At 42.4% G+C, this 23,714-nt stretch overlaps 1 pseudogene; it reads right to left on the reverse strand.

Moving 5' to 3' along the window:
• On the reverse strand, positions 1-2,892 carry LOC139252690 (probable G-protein coupled receptor 139; annotated as a pseudogene).
• Positions 2,893-23,714: the final 20,822 nt, after the last annotated feature.

Raw genomic sequence — 23,714 nt, forward strand, 5'->3', positions numbered from 1 at the left:
TTATAATTTGATTAATTTTATAAAGAGATTCATTGGATATTTCAGCGCATCCATTAACTCCTCTCTGAATTTACTCTGGATCACTCCATAAATACACGTGTTTGTGCAGGAACTCAAAAGCTGAAGACTATTTCCGGTTTCTTGGAGAATACATTTTGGGTCTTTGAAATTGGAACCTGAGAAATAATTATTCTTTGTAATTCGGACATACAAGAAATTTACAACGTACACTGTCCATAATAGGATGCAACTGCCTGAGATGGTAAAGAGTAAAACGATGGACTTTCTCCGGCTCTCCATCTCTGGGTCGCTTTGATTCTCTCCATTGCTGTGGGACCGGAGCCTCCTGCGGGCTCTGCTGGTCGCTAGAATATGTCTGACGGTCAGAGCATTGAGCAGCAATATCAGGAGAAAGGGGAGTCATGGCGTTAAAATTCTGTCAAGCCAGTCATATACTATCCATAGAGGAGAAGTATAAAATATTACTTTGATGTTACATAACCACGGGCCTTTTCAGTTATGAACATCGGTTCATAAGTGAGATAAGAAGGGATGTTTTTTTAAACAGCCAGGGCACCGACCATGACTATAATAATAGCCGCACTTTTCTCAGTGCAATATTTTGTTTTCAGTTTCTGGCATCATATGGCCACAAATCGATCGAAAGTGAAAGCGACCGTTAACCAGACGGAACTATCCGTGGCTACATAAATTAGGATAGATGTTATAGTACAGCCTGGAGTGGTGGACAGCCGACTAAATTGAAAATAAATTCCACTGATCTGGTTTAATATCACAGCGGTGATAATGACCAGGAGATCTGCCACTTCCATGGACAGCAGGTATCAAGTGATACATCTGGAAAGACCACACTTTCCTCGGTACAGGATCACAATTGTCACCAAGTTAGCTGCAAGAAAGAGACAGAAAAGAAAACAGTAACATTATGTATCACTCCTCCTTGATGTTTATTTATTTTGATCATATTTCAGTCTTAGATACTTCACCCCGCGATGGGAATGATTCAGTTACCAGTCGGCAGAGATTGATCTGTTAAGATTTGAATAATGTTTGAGGAAGGGAAGCGGGAACAGTGAATGTGACCAAGCGTGGGTGGACTGAAGCAATGAATGAGGAGCAGGACACTGAGAACAGGCCATAGAGTTTTAGGTGCAGCTTCGTGACTAAAACCGTTTAGCGTTCACTGATTGTCAACCATTTAATGACTCAGAATATCCCTTCAATAAATGCATGGCTAAAATCATACGTCAATCATGCAATCATTAAATCAGTTCACAAATTCGATCATATAGACTCATAGATTCATAGAAGTTTACACCACGGAAGGAGGCCATTTAAGGCCCTCGACCAACAAGAGGCTATCCAGCTTAATCACACGTTGCAGCTCTAGGTCTGTAATCCTGCAGGTTACGGCACATATGGTGCATATCCAAGTACATTTTAAAAGTGATGAGGGGTTCTGTCTCTACCATCATTTCAGGCAATAAGTTCCAGACCACCACAACACTCTGCATGAAGAAATTCCCCTCAAATCCTCTTTAAAACTTTTAATAATTATTTTAAATTGATGTATCCTGGTTGTTGATCCCTCTGCTAATGGCAATAACCATTTCTATCAACTATATCTAGGCCCGTCATAACTTTATACACCTCAATGAAGTTTCCCCTCTGTTCCAAGAAAAACAAATCTAGCCTATCCAATCTGTCCTCGTGGCTAATATTCCCCACTACCGGCAACATGTTCGTAAAACTCCAGTTCAATCATCTCCTTCCTGCAATGCGGTGACCAGAACTTCAGCTGTGGCCTAACCAGTGTTTTATACAGTTGAAGCATAAGCCCCCCCTGCTCTTGTATTTTATGCCACGGCTAATAAATGCAAGCATTAATTATGCCTTATTAATCAACTTATCTACCTGTCCTGCTAACTTCAGGGATCTGTGGACATGCACTCCAACGTCTCTTTGTCCCTCAACACTTCTCAGTGTACCATTTAATGTGTATTCCCTTTCCTTGTCAGCCTTCCCCAAATGCATTACCTCACAAACTTCTGGATTAAATTCAATTTGCCACTGTTCTGCCCACCTGACCCGTTGATAGACATTTTCCTGCTGTCCCCACCTTTATTCTTCATTATCAACCACACAGCTGATTTTAGTATCGTTTCGACGCAATAGTCAGAAATAGATGCATTTTAATAAACCTTTACACGCACCATTTCTGGACATTTGTCCAGAGACAGCATTTGTGAACCTGTGCTTGATCACCAGAATTAACTGCACTGATGAAAAGTGGCGGGAAATACATATCAAGACACACATTATTGACCGATCATTGTCGCATCGGTTCACTTCATATTTTTGCATTAGTCACACGATTCTTACTTTTTAAAAATAACGACTTTTGGACTTCAACAGAGATTATTAGCTGAAGGCAGTGCGAATATAGATCTGGGACAGGAAGTCATGCTGATGCAAAATAATGTTGTCATGAATTTTGCTTTGGACACCTGGGGAACTTTACATTTCCAATGAAATGTCACACTGAACAGGGATAGAAAAGACACATACTCTGACTCAGGGAGATTTGAAATGAGACCAGAAAACCTGGAAGGTCAAGCAACATCTATGGAGAGAGAAAATGAGTTAATGCATCAGATCAGTGATCTTTCCTCAGAACACAATGAACAAAGCGGCTGTGAAGCAAAATCTCGAAACACAAAGTGTCAAATCGGGTAAAGACGCAGATCATCAGCAGAAACCGAGATATCCTTAACAACTAATGACTTGCTGTAATACCTTACCTGGGACACCGACAGCAGCGAGAAGCGGATAGTAAATGGCAAGTATTGGACTGTTTCCAGGAGCGTGCATTCTCAGTGAGAAACGAATTGCTGGAGACAGTAGCTCCAATATGAGTTGTGGCTCATTCTAATGATCCCTTAGTTATACCGAATGTTAATCCCTAGTGAGCCAATCAGATTGTGCAATTTTATTGTTAGCTAAGGTCATTGAAACAAACAAATTAAGGCAGCCATTTTCGAGCTCACCTTTTCTACATTAGAATAACTTCCAATGAATATTGCACCATGTGGAAGGGGAAACAATACTTCTGTATCTTTCTGAGGAAAATACAGTGAAAATCTCCATCTGGACATTCGAAGATGCCATAAAACCTTGCACAGCATAGAGGTCCGAGTTCAATTCCTGGTGTTTTCTCTGGAATTATTGGGCACAGTCTCAGGATAAGGGGAAGCCCATTTAGCATCGAGATGAGGAGGAATTTCTTCACTCAGAGGGTTGTGAATCTTTTGAATTCTCGGCCTCATAGGGCTGTGGATCCCGAATCTCTGAATATATTCAAGACTGAGGTAGATAGATTTTTGGAGTCTATGTAGAATCTGGGGATATGAAGATTGTGCAGGAAAGTGGAGTTGAGTTCGATGATCAATCATGAATTTATTGAATGGCAGAGCAGGCTCGAGAGGCATAGGGCCTACTCCTGCTCCTATTTCTAATGGTTTGTTATGTTCCTTAATCGGACGCAAATTATCTCAATGGGAGAACGCAGTTGTTGCGATCTAATGATAACTTTTGTCTCCCATCCTGCAATAAAGCAGTCACAGGGTAGTAGGTGGTGCTATCATTCGACAGAGCACCCCTTGTTCTGCAGCAACCCGTCATACGGCAGAAGGGGTGCTAAAATTATAAACCACATCCCTCATCATCCGATAAATCAATAATCGGGATGGTACAACTCGACAGACAAATAAGATGTAAACAGAAACATTTTTTTTATCAATTAAAACATGTAATACTCAAATAAACAGGGTTGAATACAGGAAACAGCTAAAGAAAATGATCGCTGCTATTACATCATCAAACACTAATGGACTAATGGTTTGTAGACAACTGTGGCAGTAATGGGATCAGCATTTTTCTTTACGTGGTGAATCAGAGACTTGTCAAAGTTTGTATTGGGCCACTGGAAGGTGTTCAAGGGCAGGTTACAAAAGATTCACTAAGAATGGTGGAAATATTACATTTGAACTTTGCATCAGTCTTCACCCTTGAAAATGATGCTCGAATATTAGAATTTAATTCTACTAGTTTTGTTAGCAGCATTACCAAAGATTAAACCGTTCGGGTCAAAATAATTAAGAACTTGAAAAAAATAGAGCAGCCGCGCTGGATGATATCCGCCTGATGGTCCTCTGGGAGATAGGACATGAGCTGTGAGAGCTCTTGGCCTGTATTTTTAATAGCAAACTTATCTCTTGAATGGTTCCTTCAGATTGGAAGGAGACTAATGCAGACCCCATTTTTGAAATAGGTGACAAGACAGACTCGGGCAACTATAGGCCCATCAGTTTAACATCAGTAATAGGTAAGATGCTTGAAGCAACCATAAGGGATTTAAGAATATTTGGATAGGGAGGGACATTTTAGGCATACCAATATGACTTCATAAAAAAGAGGTAATATCTCACAAATCTAATTGTATTTTTTGAAACAGTTACGACGTCTGTGGATCAGGGAAGCCCAGTAGACATTGTCTACTCAGATTTCCCAAAATATTTAGAAAAAGTACCGCACAACAGGCTTTTGTATAAGATCGGAGCCTCTGGTATAGGTTGAAATATATTGAGTTGGATTCAGAACTGGCTGACAGGACACAGGCAAAAAGTAATAATTGATGGATTTGAATCTGATTGTAGACTAGTCACCCGTGGTGTCCCGCAGGTGTCAGTGTTGGGACTATTGTGTTATACTATTTTTATTAATGATCTAGATTTTGGGATTGCGTGCAAAACTTTTAAATTTGCAGATGATACCAAGATCTGAGTGAGATTTTGAATTATAGCAGATGCTCGACTGCTTCAGGCAGATCTTAATGTGCTGGTCGATTATGCTCAAGACTGGAAAACTATGTACAACTTATGCATGTGGGTAGGGCAAATGTTTACATTCTTACACACTCCAGGGAAAGGTATTAAAGTTGGCGCAGATAGAAATAGAATTGCGTATTCTAGTGCATACATCCTTAAAGGTACATGAGCAATGCCGTGCAGTGATAGTTACAGCAAATAAGACATCGGGGTGTATCCAAAGGACATTTGATTATAATAGGACGTATACTGTTTTGTCCTTGAACAAGACCTTAGTCAGACTGAGCTTTGAATACTGTGTCCAGTTTTGTCCTCCTCACATGATAGGTGATATTGACGCTCTTGAAAAGTATAAAGCATTTTAATTACCAAGATAGTTTGAAAGAGATGGTACTCAATTCCTTAGATCAGCGTAGACTTAGGGGGGATCTGATTGAGGTTTATATAATAATGAAGAAAATAGAATGTTTTCCAACCAATAGTTTATTTCAATTAAATAGGTTAGGTAGGACCAGGTATCACACATTTAAGTTGTATAGGACGAGATCTAGGTCAGATGTCAGGAGGTGGATCTTTTCCCAGAAGATAGTAGACCACTGTACAATCTGTCGTTTCATGTAATGAATGCAGACTCACTGAATTCCTCAAGTGAAAGCTGGATTTGTTTCTGGCTGCAGTAGAGATCACATGTTACAGAAGGTAGGTACTGCAGGGAATTCAAGGCCATAGTGATCACCTGGACTAGTTTCGATCACATAGATGGATCAGAGAAGAATTTGCCAAATTTCTTCCCCCAAATTGGCCTGGGTTTTTAATCAGACTTTTGCGACTTCCAGGAGATCACATGGTTTCGGGCGGCGTGGGACAGGCTCAATGGACCAGATGGTCTTAACCTGTCCATCATTATATGTATGCTCGTATCTTTGTTTGTAGAGTGTCCGTTCTCTTGCAGTAAATCTGTCAGATGGCAGTCGGCGGTGCTAAATTTACACAGAGCATCGTTTGTCTTGCGGCAAATCAGTCAGAGGGCAGCAGGGGGCGCAACAATTATTAAAGATGATGACATTCCATGCGTTAAAAAATTAAGAAAGCAGTAGGGGGCGCTACAATTATAAACGAATAAAGATATTGAAAAAGAGATAAATTCCTAGATCTAGAGATGGAAAGATAGATAGATAGATAGATAGATAGATAGATAGATAGATAGATAGATAGATAGATAGATAGATAGATAGATAGATAGATAGATAGAGTGATAGAAAGAAAGAGGGATAATCTGCCAGATAGGCAGATAGAAAGATAGACAGACAGCCGAATAGATTGATAGTTACATAGATCGACTGATACATATATGGATAGATAGACAGACATACCGACAGACAGACTGATAGACAGACTGACAGAAAGACTAACAGACATATAGTTAGACAGATAGACAGAGAGGGCTAGAAGAATCTATAGATATATAGACAGACTGAAAGATAGATATTTATAGGTTACACAGATAGCTCGGTAGATAGGTAAATATCATGTTCAAAACAAAATATTAATTAAAGGAATGTCCTTGAAGAGAAAATGAGCGCTGTTTGCAGTTCGAGTTGTGTGTGTGGAAAAGTTACACTTTCAAAATCAAGTTATGGAAATCTCATTTTGTACTGACACTTGATAAATGTACATTTGACACACTGTAATTAATGAATGTAAACAACTTCCCCATCCAGTCTGAATCAGACCGACCTTCATCTCCTTTGCTTGTTGCTGGATGTGACGCTATGTCTCAGGATCAAGTGGCCACTATCTCAACAGTCCTTAAAACCGTGGAAGTACATTACGAGTCACATCAGAAATCATATTCAATTGGAAATCAGTGAGGCACAATGCAGGGATACATAATAACATAAAATATAGGAGCAGGAAGAGGCCATTTGGCCCCGTGAGCCTGCTCCGCCCTTCAGTAAGGTAATGGCTGATCTTGTACCTCAACTGCACTTTCCAGTACTATCAAGAATCCCATGATTCAGTTATTATTCGACAATCTATCGATATCTGCCTTGAATATACTGAACGAGTATGCCTCCACTGCCCTCTTGAGCAGAGAATTCCAAAGAATCACCCCCCTCTGTGAAGACATTTCTCTTCATCTAAGACCTGATTTATCCTGAGATAGTGAAAGCCTCGTTCTAGACTCTCCTGCCAGATCTTTCCTGCGTCTACCCTGTAAAGCTCTGGAAGAATTGTATATGACATTTTATTCTTCGTAACTCTGGAGGATATAGGACTAGTCTACTCAATCTCCCCTTATAGAGTAATCGATAGATAGATAGATAGATAGATAGATAGATAGATAGATAGATAGATAGATAGATAGATAGATAGATAGATAGATAGATAGATAGATAGATAGATAGATAGATCAATCGATCGATATCTACCTCAGCAAGCAGGGACTAAGAGGCACCCGTCATTGTGCAGATATTACCATGAGGGTTACAGACTGAGACACCAGTCGATGTACTGATATGTCCCTGAGGAAGGAAGCCATATGGATACCAATCAATGCCTGGATCTCTCCCTGATGGAGCGGGAGTGAGAAAAATCAGTCAATGTACAGATATCTCCCTGTGGAGTGGAACTGAGGGACATCGGTCAATATTCTGATATCTCCATGAAGGAGAGGGACAGAGATAAACCGTCCATTGTACAGATAGCTCCTCAGGACATGAGACAGAGACACCCGTCAGTGTCCAGATATCTCTTGAGTATGCAGTTATAGCCATGAGGGATAGGAGAATGAGGACAACAGTCGATATATTGATACCTCCATGCTGGAAAGGGACGGAGAGACACTAGCCAGTGTAGAGCTATAGAGCTATCTCCCTCAGCGAGAGGAGACTGAGACGCCAGGCACTGCACAGATAACTCTTGTTCGAGCAGGGACTGAGGGACACCAGCCAGTCCACAGAAATCTCCCTGAGTTGGGAAGGGACTGAGAGATACCAGCAGTGTACAAACATTTCTGGAGTTACAAGAGACTGGGAGACACCAGTCAATGTAAATATGTTTTCCTGCGAGAGGGGTGGGGGGCATCGAGACATCTGTAAATATACAGTTAACATCGGAAGGGAGAGGGACTGAGACATTAGTCAGTGCACAGATATCTCGCTTTCTCACGTATAGGATGACATTATTTTCAGCATTTCAATAACTTTAATCATATCCGTCCATTTACAGGATGCAGTTTCCTCCTTGATGTGTGAAATTATGCATGCTGGAACCTCAGGGATCTCTCGTATCTACTGGTTTCCAAAGATTTCAGAGAGGAACATCATAGAATCACAAAAGTTTACAGCACGGAAGGAGGCCATTTCCTCCCATCGTGACTATGCCGGTCAATCAGCGGCAAACCAGCCAGATCCCACTTCCCAGCCTTGGTCCGTAACCCTGCAGGTTACGATACGTCAACTGCACATTCAAGTACTTTGTAAATGTGGTGAGGGTTTCTCCATATGCCATCCTTTCAGCCAGTGAGTTCCAGACCTCCGTAACGCTCTGCGTTAAGAAATTGCCCTCAACTGCCCTCTAAACCTTCTACCAATTACTTTCAATTTATGCCCGCTGAAAGTCGACCCCTCTGCTATGGGAAATAGACCCTTTCTATCTATTCTATCTTCGCCCCTCATAATTGAATACATCTCAATCAGTTCTCCCCTCAGCCTCGTCCGTTCCTAGGAAAACAAATTTAGCCTATCCAACCTGTACTCACAGCTAATATTCTCCACTGCTGCCAACATCCTCCTAAATCTCCTCTATACCCTCTCGAGTGCAATCACGTCCTTCCTGTAATGTAGTGACCAGAACTGCACTCAGTACTACAGCTGTGGCCTAACCAGTATTTTATACAGTTCAAACATAAACCACCTTTCTTGTATGCTATGCCTTGCCTAATAAAGGCAAGCATTCCGTATGCCTTCTTAACCAGCTTATCTACCTTGTCTATTACCTTCAGGGATCTGCGGACATGCACTTTGGACATCCAAAGTCTCTTTGTTCTTCTACACTTCTCAGTTTCCAACCATTTAAAGTGTATTCCCGTTCCTTGATAGCCATCCCCAAATGCATTACCTCACAGTTCTCTGGATTAAATTCAAATTTGCACTATTCTGCACCCCTGACCAGTTGATTGATAACTTCCTGCATTACGCAACTTTCCTCTTCATTATCAACCATATAGCCAGTTTTAGTATCATCTGCAAACTTCTCAATCATACCCCCTATATTCAATTCGAAATCATTGATGTATATCACAAAAGGTTGAGCTCTAGTACTGAGCCCTGTGGAACCCCACTGGAAAGATCCTTCCAGCCACAGAAACACCCATCAACCGTTACCCATTGCTTCCTGCCTCTGAGCCAATTTTTGGTCCAACTTGCCATTTTGCCCTGTATCGCAAGAGTTTTTACTTTTGTGATCAGTTTGCCATGTGAGACCTTATCAAAAGCTTTGCGAAAATCCATATACACTACTTCATATGGTTGGCCCTCATCGACCCACCTGGTTAATTCCTCAAAAATGAGGTAACTTCAACCAGTCAAACCAAGTGAGATCGGATTAACATGGTGGAGAAGCAACTGATAACATCAACAACAAATAACCTTACAGGGCAGTATCAACTGTTTTTCGAGAATATATCTTTAATTTACCCCATATTTTGATCGGTTGCTCTTTATTATTTGCCACAACATCAAATGGTTAGTTTTGAGAGTTGGAACGCAAGTCAACAGATCCTGGTCGGAGATCAACTCATCCAATCAGACTGGACCCTCGATGGACAACGCCTATGACGAAGTGGCTCAGATCAAAATCATCGCCCTTCCCTTTTTCCTTGCATTAGTGCTTGTATCGGGCATTACCGGGACTTCAAGTGCACTGTGGCACATCATACGAATGAAGAAGGTCTCACAAGCAAGTGATGTCCTCCTTCTGGATTTAATGATCACCGACTTCTTTATTTTCCTGGTCTCTATACTTTCCCTTATTCAATTTATCCTTGGAAGCAGATTATGGAGTAATTCCGTGATGTCAGTGCCCTCTTGCGTCTAATCAATCTTTATGGCAACGCACTTTTCATGACCTGCATTGCTTTTACATAGAAACATAGAAAATAGTTGCAAAAGTAGGCCATTCGGCCCTTCGAGCCTGCACCACCATTCAATATGATCATGGCTGATCATGAAACTTCATTACCCATTCCTGCTTTCTCTCCATACCCCTTGATCCATTTAGCTGCAACTGCCACATCTAACTCCCTTTTGAATATATCTAACGAACTGGCCTCAAAAACTTTTTGTGGAAGAGAATTCCACATGTTCACATTTCTCTGAGTGAAGCAGTTTCTCCTCATCTCGGTCCTAATTGGCTTACCCCTTATCTTTAGACTCATGGTCCTGGACTTCCACAAATTAGGGTCCATTCTTCTTGCATCTAACCTGTCCAATCCCGTCCGAAATATACATGTTTCTATGAGATCCCCTCTCATTCTTCTAAATTCCAGTGAATATAATCCTAGTCGATCCAGTCTTTCTTCATATGTCAGTTCTGCCATCTCGCAAATCTAACTTTTGAACCTTCGCTGCACTCCCTCAATAGCAAGAATGTCCTTCCTCAGGTAAGGAGACCACAACTCTACACAAATATCAAGGTGTGGCCTCACCAAGGCCTTGTACAACTTCAGTAAGACCTCCCTGCTCCTATATTCAATAAGTCTCGCTATGAAGGCCAACATGCCATTCACCGCTTGCTGAACCTTCATGCCAACTTTCAATGACTGATTTGCCATGACACCCAGGTCTCGTTGCACCTCCACTTTTCTTATTTGTCACCATTCAGATAATATTTTGCTTCCCTGTTTTTGTCTCCAAAGTGGATAACCTCACATTTATCTATATTATACTGCATCTGCCATGCATTTGCCCACTCACCTAACCTGTCCAATCACCCTGCAGCCTGTTACCATCCTCCTCACAGCTCACACTGCCATCCAACTTAGTGTCATCTGCAAACTTATAAATATTACATTCAATTTCTTCGTCTAAATCATTAATGTATATCGTAACTAGCTGAGGTCCCAGCACTGAACCTTGAGGTACCCCACTCGTCACTGTCTGCAATTCTGAAAATCAATCGGTTATTCCTACTCTTTGCTTCCTGTCTGCCAATCAGTTCTCTATCTACGTCAATAAATTACCACCAATACCATGTGCTTTAATTTTTACGCACTAATCTCTGATGTGGGACCTGGCCAAAAGCCGTTTGAAAGTCCAAATACATGTCCACGCTATTGGTTACATCCTAAAAAACTTCTAGACGATTTGGCAAACATGATTTCCCTTTCATTAATCCATACTGACTTGGACCGATCCTGTCACTGCTTTCCAAATGCGCTGCTATTACATCTTCAATGATGGATTTCAAAATTTTCCCCAGTACCGATGTCAGGCTAACCGGTCTATAATTCCCTGTTTTCTTTCTCCCACCTTTTTTAAAACGTGCGGTTACATTAGCTATCCTCCAAATCCATAGGAACTGATCTAGAATCTATAGAATGTTGGAAAATGAGCACCAATGCATCCATTATTTCTGGGGCCACATCCTTAAATACTCAGGGATGCAGACTATCAGTCCCTGGGGTTTTACCGGCCGTCAATCCCATCAATTTCCCTAACACCTGATTCTGACTGCAAGGGACCTACATTTGTGCTAACTAATTTTTTACTCTTTACATATCTATCGAAGCTTTGCAGTCAGTTTTCATGTACTCGGCAAGCTTCCTCTCATACTCTAGTTGCCCCCTCCTAATTAAATCCTTTGCCCTACTCTGCTGAATTCTAAATTTCTCCCAGTGCTCAGGTTTGCTGCTTTTCTGGCCAGTTTATATGCCTCTTCCTTGGATTTAACACAATCCCTAATTTCACTTGATAGCTACGGTTGAGCCACTTTCCCCGTTTTATTTTTATGCCAGACAGGGATGTGTAATTATTGAAGTTCATCCATGTGATCTTTAAAAGTCTGCCATTGCCTATCCACCGTCAACCCTTTAAGTATCTTTCACCAATCTATCCTAGCCAATCCACGTTTCATTCCATCGAAATTAACATTCTTTAATTTCAGGACTCTAGTCTCTGAATTAACTGTGTCACTCTCCATCTTAATGAAGAATTATATCAAATTAAGGTCACTCTTCCCCAAGTGGCCTCGCAGAACAAGATTGCTAATTAATCCTCTCTCATTACACAATCTAGGATGGCCAGCTCTCTAGTTGGTTCCTCGACATATTGGTCTAGAAAACCATCCCTTATACACTCCGGGAAATCCTCCTCCACCATATTGCTACCAGTTTGGTTAGCCCAATCTATATGTAAATTAAAGTCACCCATGATAACTGCTGTCCCTTTATTGCACGCATCCCTAATTTCCTGTTTGATGCCACCCCAACCTCACTATGACTGTTTGGTGGTCCGTACACAAATTCCACTAGCGTTTTCTGCCCTTTGGTGTTCCGCAGCTCTACCCATACAGATTCGGCATCATCCAAGCTAATGTCCTTCTTTACTATTGCCTTAATATCCTCTTTTACCAGCAACGCTACCCCATCTCCTTGACCAATATATTTTTTTGTCCACCACATTAGGTCCCATGTCTGGAGAAGGCCTCGATGCTACCTCATTCTAGCCTATGCAATTTGGGTGGCAGTGTTGGCCCTGAGCCTGATAGCCTTTTCATAATGAGAACTAGCCTATAATGTTTCATGCAAGTATATGCAATTATCGTGGCAAATTTTCATGCAATTTTTTGAAATTAAATTATTTCCAATCCTGATGTTGTTGATCTGCTATACCCTAACCACAAAAATAATGATAGAAGTGGGAGCTGAGAAGGAATCTATGGAGCTGATGAAGAAGAAAGTGCTGAAGTACATTCGTGTAATTTTGGTTCTTCTTTTCTGCTTTGACCCTTATCACATCCCTGAACTGTATTTTGATTGTATTTTGAGATTAAGGATTTGCTAGATCCAGCGGATCCATTCTCAGTTTTTTTACAGGGGCAATGGTAAATTTTACAACATGAACCCTCACTTCATTTATTGCCTTCCTCAATCCCTTGCTGTACATTTTCAGGTCACAGAGCTTTGAATGGCGATAGCGCTGCTGCACTCTGTAACGTGCTCGAAACAGTAACCCACACGCTCACATCAGCAGGGTCTGGGTTAGAGTGTAAGAACTCACAATCTGCTTTTCCACATTAAGTTCGGAGAGAATGTGCTGAAGACACGGACATCAGGAGCAACACTGTTTGGGCCAGTAGTTGCGGCTGAGCAAATATGCTACAAATTATAGCAGATTGAACTTGCCTGATGTGAAATCATTCCAAACTTAGCTTGTGTGTCTATCAAGAACGAATGATTACATTTATCTATCAATGTTACTTAGTCATAAATTTGTTCTCTGTTGATTTACCTTTCCGCGTATCACTAAAAGTACCGTTTAACCATATGCATATCTATCCAACCATCCATCACTTTCCATCTTTCTATGTATGTTTCTGTTGATGCATCGATTAATATCTCTATCACAGAATCCTTCTACCATTATCTAAATATTTATGTATCTCCATAATCTATCTATCTCTCTATCTAACTTTATTTATATGTTGCTATCTAAATCTATCTATCTCTCCATCTATCTGTCTCCATCACTCCTTCTATCGATCTGTCTCTATCGAATAATATTGGCCTGAATTTGCGGTCAGAGCTTTCCCATGGTCGAATGCCTCTGAACCACAAGAAAATACGAACCTAGCTGATGGTCATGGTAGTTCGAACACTGGCGCTCACGGCCTCTACAGGTACGCATGCATAAAGGTCCACATATCCCAGGGGTGCAAGCGTTTAGCATGTGACCCTGGGATCATTTGGGCCAGGGCGACCAATCAAAAGGTGAATCCCAGTTATGTTCATGGAGATTCCACTAACTTATGGAATCACCAAAAGCATAAATAGCAATGTGCCTGTTGGACATGGCCAGAAAAAGCAGCAAACCTGAGGACTGGGACAAATTTAGAATTCAGCAGAGAAGGACAAAGGGTCAAATTCGGACGGGGAAAATAGATTGTGAGAGGAAGCTTTCTGGGAACATAAAAACTGACTGCAAAAGCTTCTATAGATATGCAAAGAGTAAACGATTAGTGAAAACAAACGTAGGCCCCTTTCAATCAGAATCAAGTGAATTTATAATGGGAAACAAAGAAATGGCAGACCAATTGAACAAATACTTTTGTTCTGTCTTCACTGAGGAAGACACAAATAACGTTTCAGAAATACTAGTTCCTCCTTCTCGATGGTCTAGTGAGAAGGAGGAACTGAAGGAAATTCTTATTGGTCAGGAAATTGTGTAAGGAAAATTGACGTGATTGAAGGCCGATAAATTCCCAGGGCCTGATAGTCTGCATCCCACGAGTACTTACGGAAGTGTTCCCTAGAAATAATGGATGCATCGATGATAATTTTCCAACAGTCTATCGACTCTGGATTAGTTCCTATGGACTGGAGGGTAGTTAATGTAACACCACTTTTTAAAAATGGAGGGAGAGAGAAAAGGGGAAATCATAGACCAGTTAGCCTGACAAAGGTACTGGGGGAAATGTTGGAATCAATTGTTAAAGATGAATTAGCGGCATTTGGAAATCAGTGAAAGGAGCGCTCCAAGTCAGCATGGATTTAGGAAAGGGAAATCATGCTTGAAGAATCTTTTAGACTTTTGAAGGAAGTAACTAGTGGCGTGGACAAGGGAGAACCAGTGGATGTGATGTATTTGGACTTTCAAAAGGCTTTTGACAAGGTTCCACACAAGAGATTGGTGTGCGAAAGTAAAGCACATGGTATTGGGGGCAATGTCTTGACGAGGATAGAGAAATGGTTAGCAGACAGGAAGCAGAGAGTCGGGTTAAACGTGTCCTTTTCAGAATTGCAGGCAGTGACTAGTGGGGTGCCACAGGGGTCAGTGCTGGGATCCCAGATAGTTACAACATACATCAATGATTAAGATGCAGGAATTGAGAGTAATATCTCCAACCTTGCAGATGACACTAAGCTGGGTGGTGGTGTGACCTGTGAGGAGGATGCTAACAGACTGCAGGATGACTCGGACAGGTTAGGCGAGTAAGAAAATGCATCACAGATGCATTATAATGTGGATAAATGTGCGGTTATCCAATTTGGTGGCAGAAACTTGAAGCCAGAATATTATCTGAATGGTGGCAGATTATGTAAAGGGGAGGTGCAACGAGACCTGCATGTCATGTTACATAAGTCATTGAAGCTTGAAATGCAGTGCAGCAAGTGGTGAAGAAGGCAAATGGCATTTTGGCGTTCATAGCTAGGGGATTTAACTATACGAACAGGGAAGTCTTCCTGCAGCTCTACACGGCCTTGGTGAGGCCTCACTTGGAATATTGTGTTCACATTTGGTCTCCTAATCTGAGGAAGGAAGTTCTTGCTATTGAGGGAGTGCAGCGCAGGTTCACCAGACTGATGCCCTGGATGGCAGGACTGACATCTGAGGAGAGACTGGATCGACTGGGCGTCTATTCGCTGGAGTTTAGAAGAATGAGAGGGGATCTCATACAAACATACACAATTCTGACGGGACTGGACAGGTTAAATTCAGGAAGAATGCTCACGATGTTGGGGGAGTTCAGAACCAGAGGTCAGAGTCTAAGATTAAGGGGTAATCCATTTAGGACCAAGATGAGGAGAAGCTACTTCACTCAGAGAGTTGTTCTCCTGTGGAATTATTTTCCGCAGAGAGTTGTTGATGCCAGTTCGTTAGATATATTCAGGTGGGAGTTGAATATGGACCTTATGGCTAAAGGGAGAAAGGGGTATGGAGAGAAGGCAGGAAATGGGTATTGAGGTGAATGTTCAGCCATGATCTTATTTAATGGTGGTGCAGGCTCGAATGTCCGAATGGCCTACTCCTGCAGCTATTTTCTATGTTTCTATGCTTCGAAGTTCCTGCTGACCTGATCTATCAGGTCCTCTCTACCTGGTTTTCAGAGATCACATTGTAGGTGAGCACCTTAATCGTGGAGCAGTTTGCAGACTTGTGCATAGTATACTAACACAGTGCCCCGCTCCCCGCCCCCCACCCCGGCACCAGCTCCAGCACGTGACTCTCCTGCGCTTTCCGATTGTCTCTCCAACAGCTCACACTTTTGTCGTTGGTTGTTTTCTAGTGACCACGTATATTCTGGCCTCGTGTCTCCACCTCGCTGCTCGTCTCGGGTCCCGGCCATGCTGCTAGCCACCTGTGACGACCTCCCTGCTGGTATTTTCTGTATCTTCCCTGTGTCCCGACCTCCTTGTTGGTCCGTGCTGTACCTTTCCTGGTCGCAACTTATCTGTTGGACCGTGCTGTCCCTCCCCTTGGTCCCGATCACCCTGTTGTTCTGTACCTTACCTTCCTCGAGTACCGACCTTGCTGTTGGCCTCAGCCACCGACCTCACTGCTGGTTTGTGATGAATCTTCCCTGGATCCCAACTTTATTGCCTGTCTTGGCTTCCCGACCTCGCTTCTGCGCTGTGCCTCACGACCCTGATGCTGGTCTGTGCTGTATCTTCCCAGGGTTCCGACCTTACTGCTGGCCTTGGCTTCCCGACCTCGCTCCTGCACTCGGTCTCCGGACCTAGCTGCTGGTCTGTGTTGTACCTTCCCTGGGTTCCGTCCTCGCTGCTGACCCCTGCTAAACCGTTCATGGGTCCTCCGATCCTCGCCGGCCATCGATTCCCACAGTTCCTCCGATTCTCCATACCCGCGGTCACACAGCAACTGGTGCCACGTATTTTTACCGGGGTTTTACCCGTTTTCTTGCCAATCGCTGCCCGACTTGGATGGATTGGAGACACCCGGTGTTTGCGCCACACACATCTTGACACCCATGCAGCAGAGCCTCGTCTCCAATCATCTTGCATCCCCTTGCCATTGGACCAAGACTTAGTCTGTCAAGTTTGGTGGTAGCTCGTGTGTAACGGCCACCCCTCAGTAATATAATTCATGCAGGGGCATCTTCTAACCTTTAAAATGAAGTTCGGGACCTGAAAACGTTAGGACCCTCATGGACAATCCCAACATTAACAGACCAGAACGTCATACTGCTGACATTTTCTGGGAACTCAGATGCTTCGAAATCGACAACACTGCCCTGAGCGATACACAGTGGGCAGGACAAGGTCAGCTCAAAGAACAAGGTGGTTGATACACATTCTCAAACGGCACACCAGAAGAAGAACACCTTCTCAATGGGGCATGCGCACCAACCCTGGAAACTACGGACACGGACAAAGAGGAATTCTACTCCAGACTGGAACAATCCCTGTCCCGACTCCCAACAGGCAACACGCTGATTCTCCTTGATGACTTTAACGGCAGAGTTGCAAAGGACACAGACCTCATGAGAGGGGTAATTGCCAGGGAAGGAGTAGGGAAAACCAACTCGAATCGGATCCTCCTCCTGAGGAATTGCTTATAACATGGTCTTGTCATAATCAACACTATGTCTCCTCAGAATGACAACTACAAGGCCACATGGGAACACCCTCGCTCTAGGCACTGGCATCCGAGTGAGGGACCACAAGGATGTCCGCATCACTCATGACATGACAGGAGCTGCTGACTGCTGGATTGACCACCGCCTAATCCGCTCTATTATCTCCATCAATATAGCCTCAAATCATCAGGGGCGACATAAATGCTGCATTAAAAAATCAACATTGCAGCTCTCAAAGACCCTGCAAAGAAAGTCCTAATCAGCCAACTGCTCACAGCCAAACTAACGACTTCCAATCAACCAAAGCCGCAGAGTGTCCATAGTGCCTGTTCTGCCCTAAATCCACTAAAATTAGCATCTGCGAATAAACTCTTGGCTACAATACCAGAAAATATCAAAACTGGTTCGATGCGAATGACTAAGAGATCCAGGAGCTAATAAACCGCAAACGCAAATCATTAGTGAATTGGAAACAACACCACAACTCGAGTGAAAGCAAGCAGTTCTAGAGACAACTAAAGGCTGAGGTACAACAAAAAACTCGTGACATAAGAACAGATGGTGGGTGGAAAACGCGCAGGAGATCCAGTAATTAGCTGACAATCATGAAGTGCGTGGATTTTTTTTAGCACAATCAAGATCACCTACGGCCCAAGCACACTGTCCGATTCTACTGAGAGCCGAGAATGGAGGAGTGCTCTTCATGGACAGGGAGGCAGTCATTAGCCGCTGGAAGGAGCACTTCGGGGATCTCCTCAACCAAGCCTCTGTCTTTTATGTGAGTGTCCATGATCCCATCCCACAACATATAACCCGTCACCACATCGGTAAAATCCTGGCCCAGCACGAGAGTGAAAAGGCTATCTGACAACTAAAGAACAACAAAGCCTCAGGAATCCCCGCCGAAGCACTAACACATGGTGGAGTAATACACGGTGCGAATTCATGTCCTCATATCTCTTATCTGGAAGGAGGAGAGCATACCAGGGCCTCTCAGAGATGCCGTAATCGTGCCCATCTTCAAGAAAGGTGACAAGACCGATTGCAGTAATTACAGAAAACCGCAGGAACGATTATCGCACAAGTCATCCTCAATTATCTCCTCCCAATGACTGAAGAGCTCCTCCCACAGTCGAAATGCGAATTCCACAAACTAAGGGGCACAATGGACATGATATTCACCGTGTGACAATTCCACGAAAAATGTATGGAGCTACATTAATCTCTGTACATGGCTTACTTTGCTCTCACAAAGGTCTCCGAATCTGTCAACCACGAAGGATTATGGAGTGTCATTGCAGAAAAAAATATGTAGTTGGAACCTAATTGGTTAATAAGGGGACCTAATTAAGTAAAGGTAAAAATTAAAAACAAATTTGTAAGAGAAAAAAATATGTGCTACGAACAAAGGGAAAATGATAGAACTAGAACGCTCAGGAAAATAGATCATCAAATCACAGTATAAACCAGACAGTTGGGAAAAATTCATTCCAAGGCTAGGTTACATGGGGTAGTAAGAGATTAGGGGAAACAAAAGATGATTGAAGAATATCTCACCTGATTCAAAGCAGTTAAGCCAAGAGGAGAAGAGCTAAGAATGATGTGACACTTAACTTAGCAGATAAAAAGTGCACAGAGGACGTAACAAAGCTTGCTTTCAAAGTAATTGAATTAACCAATTAATATTTGTAATCGTAGTAGGTAGGCGAAAATTTTGTGACGCGGCAGGGAAACAACAAATGAAAAGCCTCCACATGGAATTTTATGATTTTGTATGTATTTTAACTGTATAAAAACAGTAACCCGCCGATTGTTCAGAGAGATCAGGTGGTTTGGGTCACCGAGTTACTGAACTTGTGTCGAAGCTGTCTCTCCCTCGATCGAGTACTTAATTAAGAACTATTTTCTCCAGATTAGACTTGTGCCGAGTATCTTTTTTAATACTCCACATCAGTCATTCTCAAATTTGGATCTCCTCGGAAATTTGTCACCAAAGGATCTACTACAAACACAATATAAGTGCAGAAGCAGGTTAAGCAAGGCTGTGTCATCACAAGGACGCTCTTCTCAATCTTCCTCGCTACAATGCTTCACATCACCTTTAAAAATCTCCCCACTGGTGTGTAGTTAATCTAATGGACAAGCAGGAAATTGTTCAACCTGTGACACGTCCAGTACAGATCCAAGGTAGGTCCAGGCTCTTTCATTGAATTACAGTATTCAGACGTTGCTTGCGTTTGTGCACATTCGGAGACCCTACACCAAACCATTATTGACACTTTCACTGGAACATACGAGAGTGTGGGCCTTTCATTAAGCATCAGTATGACATATGTTCTCCAGCAACCCGACCCCGCTACACAGTACTGCTCGTCGATTATCAAGATCCATGTCGGGATCTTTGACAATCGGGACAACTTCCCATAACTTGGGAGCCTACTATCAGCAAGGACAGACATCGATGACGAAGTCCATCACATTATTCAATGTGCCAGTGGAGCCTTTGGTCATTTGAGGAAAAGAGTGTTCAAACACCAAGATCTCAATCCCAGCACCAGTCAAATGGAGTAAAGTGCAGTCGTGGTATCCGCCCTCTTCTATGCTTCAGAGACATGGACTATGTACAGTAGGCACCTCAAAGCACTGGAGAAGTAGCACCAACGCTTCCTCCGCGAGAGTATGCGAACTTATTGGCAGGATAAGCGCACCAACATCAGGGTTCTCTCTGAGGCCAAATTAACTGGCATCGTGGCATTTAATATGCTCGATCAGCTCCGATAGACGGGACACATTGTCTGCATGTCCGATACTAGAGTTCCGAAACAAGCATTCTACTCTGAGCTATGTCACAGCAGGCGAGGTCGAGGAGGGCAGAGAAAACGCTTCTTCGACACCGACAAACCCTCCTTGAAAAAAATTAGCATCCCGACTGACCCGTGGAAATTCCTGGCCCAAGTGGATCAGAAGAATCCTACAAGGCACCAAGGACTTCAAGTTTCTCCGCCGTGATCAAGTAGAAGCCAAGTATAAAGAGCGGAAGGAGTGAACGACAAATCAAGCACCCCATCCACCAGTCCCTCCAAAAACCCTCTGCCCTACCTGTGAAAGAGACTCTAAATCCAGCATTGTTCTCAGCAGTCACCTTAGAACCCATTTCAGTTTGGAAGCAAGTCATCCTCAACTCTGGGGTCTGCCTAAGAGAAGATAATAGGAAGCCGCTAAAAACAGAACTACATACTGTTAATTATAAATCAAGCAATACATCAGAATGAATAAAAATAAAATTAAAGTAAACATTTTAAACAAATATTTAACTTTTTGAAAAACAAATGTAAACGTTTTCAAGAATTAAGTTAACATAATTACTTTTAATGATTTTGTTATGTTTCAATGATTAAAATATATTTGAGTATTAACTGCAATCTTACGCTGGTAAAATAAAACACTCTGCCTCCTTTTAACAGGTGCAACATTTTCATGGGCATTCGCTAGGCAAATAGCCAAGATCTCCACCATCAAATGTCCATTTCCCATGGATGCAGCCGATCTGTCAAGCAAAATCTTGACAGATTGCAATTTCTGGGTTTTCATGCATGCGCATCACTCGCAGAAAGCTGGAACTTGCGTGGCACTTATGGCCACATAGGCACCATGTATGCATTAAATGTCACGGAAATTCCTGGCCATTATATTTATGGAACTCTATATATGTCTAAACCTTGTTGGAGATATTCCCACTGTTATGATGCTCATTATTCTTGCGAAGCAATCACCAACTTGCCGTACTGGACACTGGGCAGGGGAATGGACAGGGATTCACAAATGGGACTTGTTCTGGAATATTCTCTTGTCACTTTGAAACCAAAGCAGGGCTGTACACTGTAGGATATGGGCAAAATGCAAGAACTGAAATGGAGGAATTGAAAGAACCTGCAACGACCATCAGTCCATCAGCTTTACAGCAGCTGTCCAACGTTGTAGAGTTTGTTGACTATACAATGTCCACTTTCTTAAATTGTGTCGTAAATTTTACAAATTCAATATTAATTTTTTTGATCAGTATGATAATTGATGCAAATTCAAAAATAATTGTTGGAGTTTCAGAATAAATGTAACTTACGATGATTGTAATGTATTATATGCATGTTGAGAAAAAGCTGAGGTGGCGACCTGGAGGGTCTGGAGCTGCCATAAGGCGCTAATAGGATAGTAGCATTTCTTACTGTGCTGATGTGTTGAGAACCTGTGATTATTCCATCACGTGCAAGTCAGAATGACATTTTAATGGATGCTGTAGCTATTTTAGTAACAAGCTATTGTCATCGTAAGGCATGACGTTTCGTTTGGCCATTTGAAAGCTAAACATGTTAAAGCTGCAGGCTTAGCAGTTTAGAACAAAGGACAGAAAGTTCAACTTGTGACTTCAGATATGGTCGTTGAAGAACGACAGAACGTGAGATGTAAATGTCTTGGCACTGAAACATTTAAGATAATGGAAAGCATCTTCCAAAGACTACGTGCGAGACTCTGATCTTGCTTTGGAAGAGACATGGGCGTAGATATTAACCAGTCACATGGGCAGAGCCAACGGTTGAACAGCTGCTAGTCACAGACATATATGGATTTTTTTTATCATTGTAAATTGTCAAGCTTACGCTTCCGCACAATCATTTATAAAACCTGATGTAATTGTTTATCGGAGAGAGTCTTTGCTAATATTCTCTCCCCTGCATGCTTGTAATAACTTTTCTCACATCATAGCCTGCCCACGACCCAGGGTAGTTTCTTTCCACATCAACAACTGAGGAGTACTGTGAGGTAGGATGAGGTGGAGCAATTGGAATGATGTAAAACAAAAATCAGCAGCCACTATCAACCAGGACCCCGAGATTGTTTTTTACTCTTGAAGCATGCTGCCAGTGCGCCTGCCGTATAATACAGGAAATTGGGTTTTTGAAGTCCTTTTAATTGGACTCTGGATTTGTGGGACACGACTACACCAGAATTGTAAATTTTTGTATATTTTACTGTCTGATACAAGCATTATTTTGCTTTCGATGATTACAAGTGGAACTCACCTGACATTTTATATAGGGCGCAAAAAACAAGTGTAGTGCTCAGTTTAAATGGGGTTTGAAAGCTGAGGGAGAATTAGACCAGAAATAATTGCAGAAATAATTCTTCTCCATTTTAAAGTTATACATGCTGCATTCGTTTCAATATAATGTTTCGGTTTCATGTTATTAGCTTTAGGTAAATAACAAGAGTTAGTGTATTTTGGGAAGCAGAGAAGTAGATTTGGAATGAACATCGGGCATCACTTGCTGTAGAGGCGGGGAAGGCTAGAGATGCAAAACTGAGGCACTCCAGCGCCACCGCTATCGGGAGAGTGTAATCAAAGCGTGTCAGGTTTGCATAGGCAGTTTCCATTATAAATGTAGAGATCGGAATATGAAATGCGAGAAGTTCGCACAAAGATCGCAAAGATATAAGATTTCTACGATATTATAGATAGATATATGGGTCCTGAATTTGAAGTCTGAGGCATACACCCGGAGTACGCCACCGGCACGAAAAGAAATTGGTGTCTCTGGAGCTTTGGAGTCTTCACGTCTTGGGACTCAATGCATATATCTGCATAAAGGCCAATGGATCCCAGGGAAGCAGGCGGTTCGGAAGCATCCCTGGGATCACCTGGCTCGGCCAGCCCAACCAATGAAATAGAGGGATTCACCATTACCTTACGGGCTTCCAATTACGAATTAAATTCCCATAAGCTTGAGAGAATTCTCTCAATAAAACACAATTCTAATAAAAATATCGAATCCCCTGTTCAAAATGAATGAAAAGACCCTTTTATTAAGCATTTAAAATGTTTCAGGGGCATTCGGTGGGGCGCAGTTGGGCCCTGCACAAGGAAGAGTGTTTTCGGGGTGATCGCAGATGATCAATCAAGATGAATATTGACAGATCGGAACTTCCGGGTTTTACGTGCATGCGCAGCGCATATGGAAAGTCAGAAGTTGCGGACCCATTCTGAGGACATACGACGGCGCACGCTGTGCAGACACCATCATCAGCCCAGCTAAATCCGGGCAATTATGAATATTCATCATTTTATTCCGATCGTAAATGGACAGACAGACATATCGATAGATAGATAGTTAGATAGACAGATCGACAGATAGACAGATAGATAGATAGATC

Source organism: Pristiophorus japonicus, unplaced genomic scaffold, assembly GCF_044704955.1.
Source record: "Pristiophorus japonicus isolate sPriJap1 unplaced genomic scaffold, sPriJap1.hap1 HAP1_SCAFFOLD_477, whole genome shotgun sequence".
Lineage (NCBI taxonomy): Eukaryota > Metazoa > Chordata > Chondrichthyes > Pristiophoridae > Pristiophorus > Pristiophorus japonicus.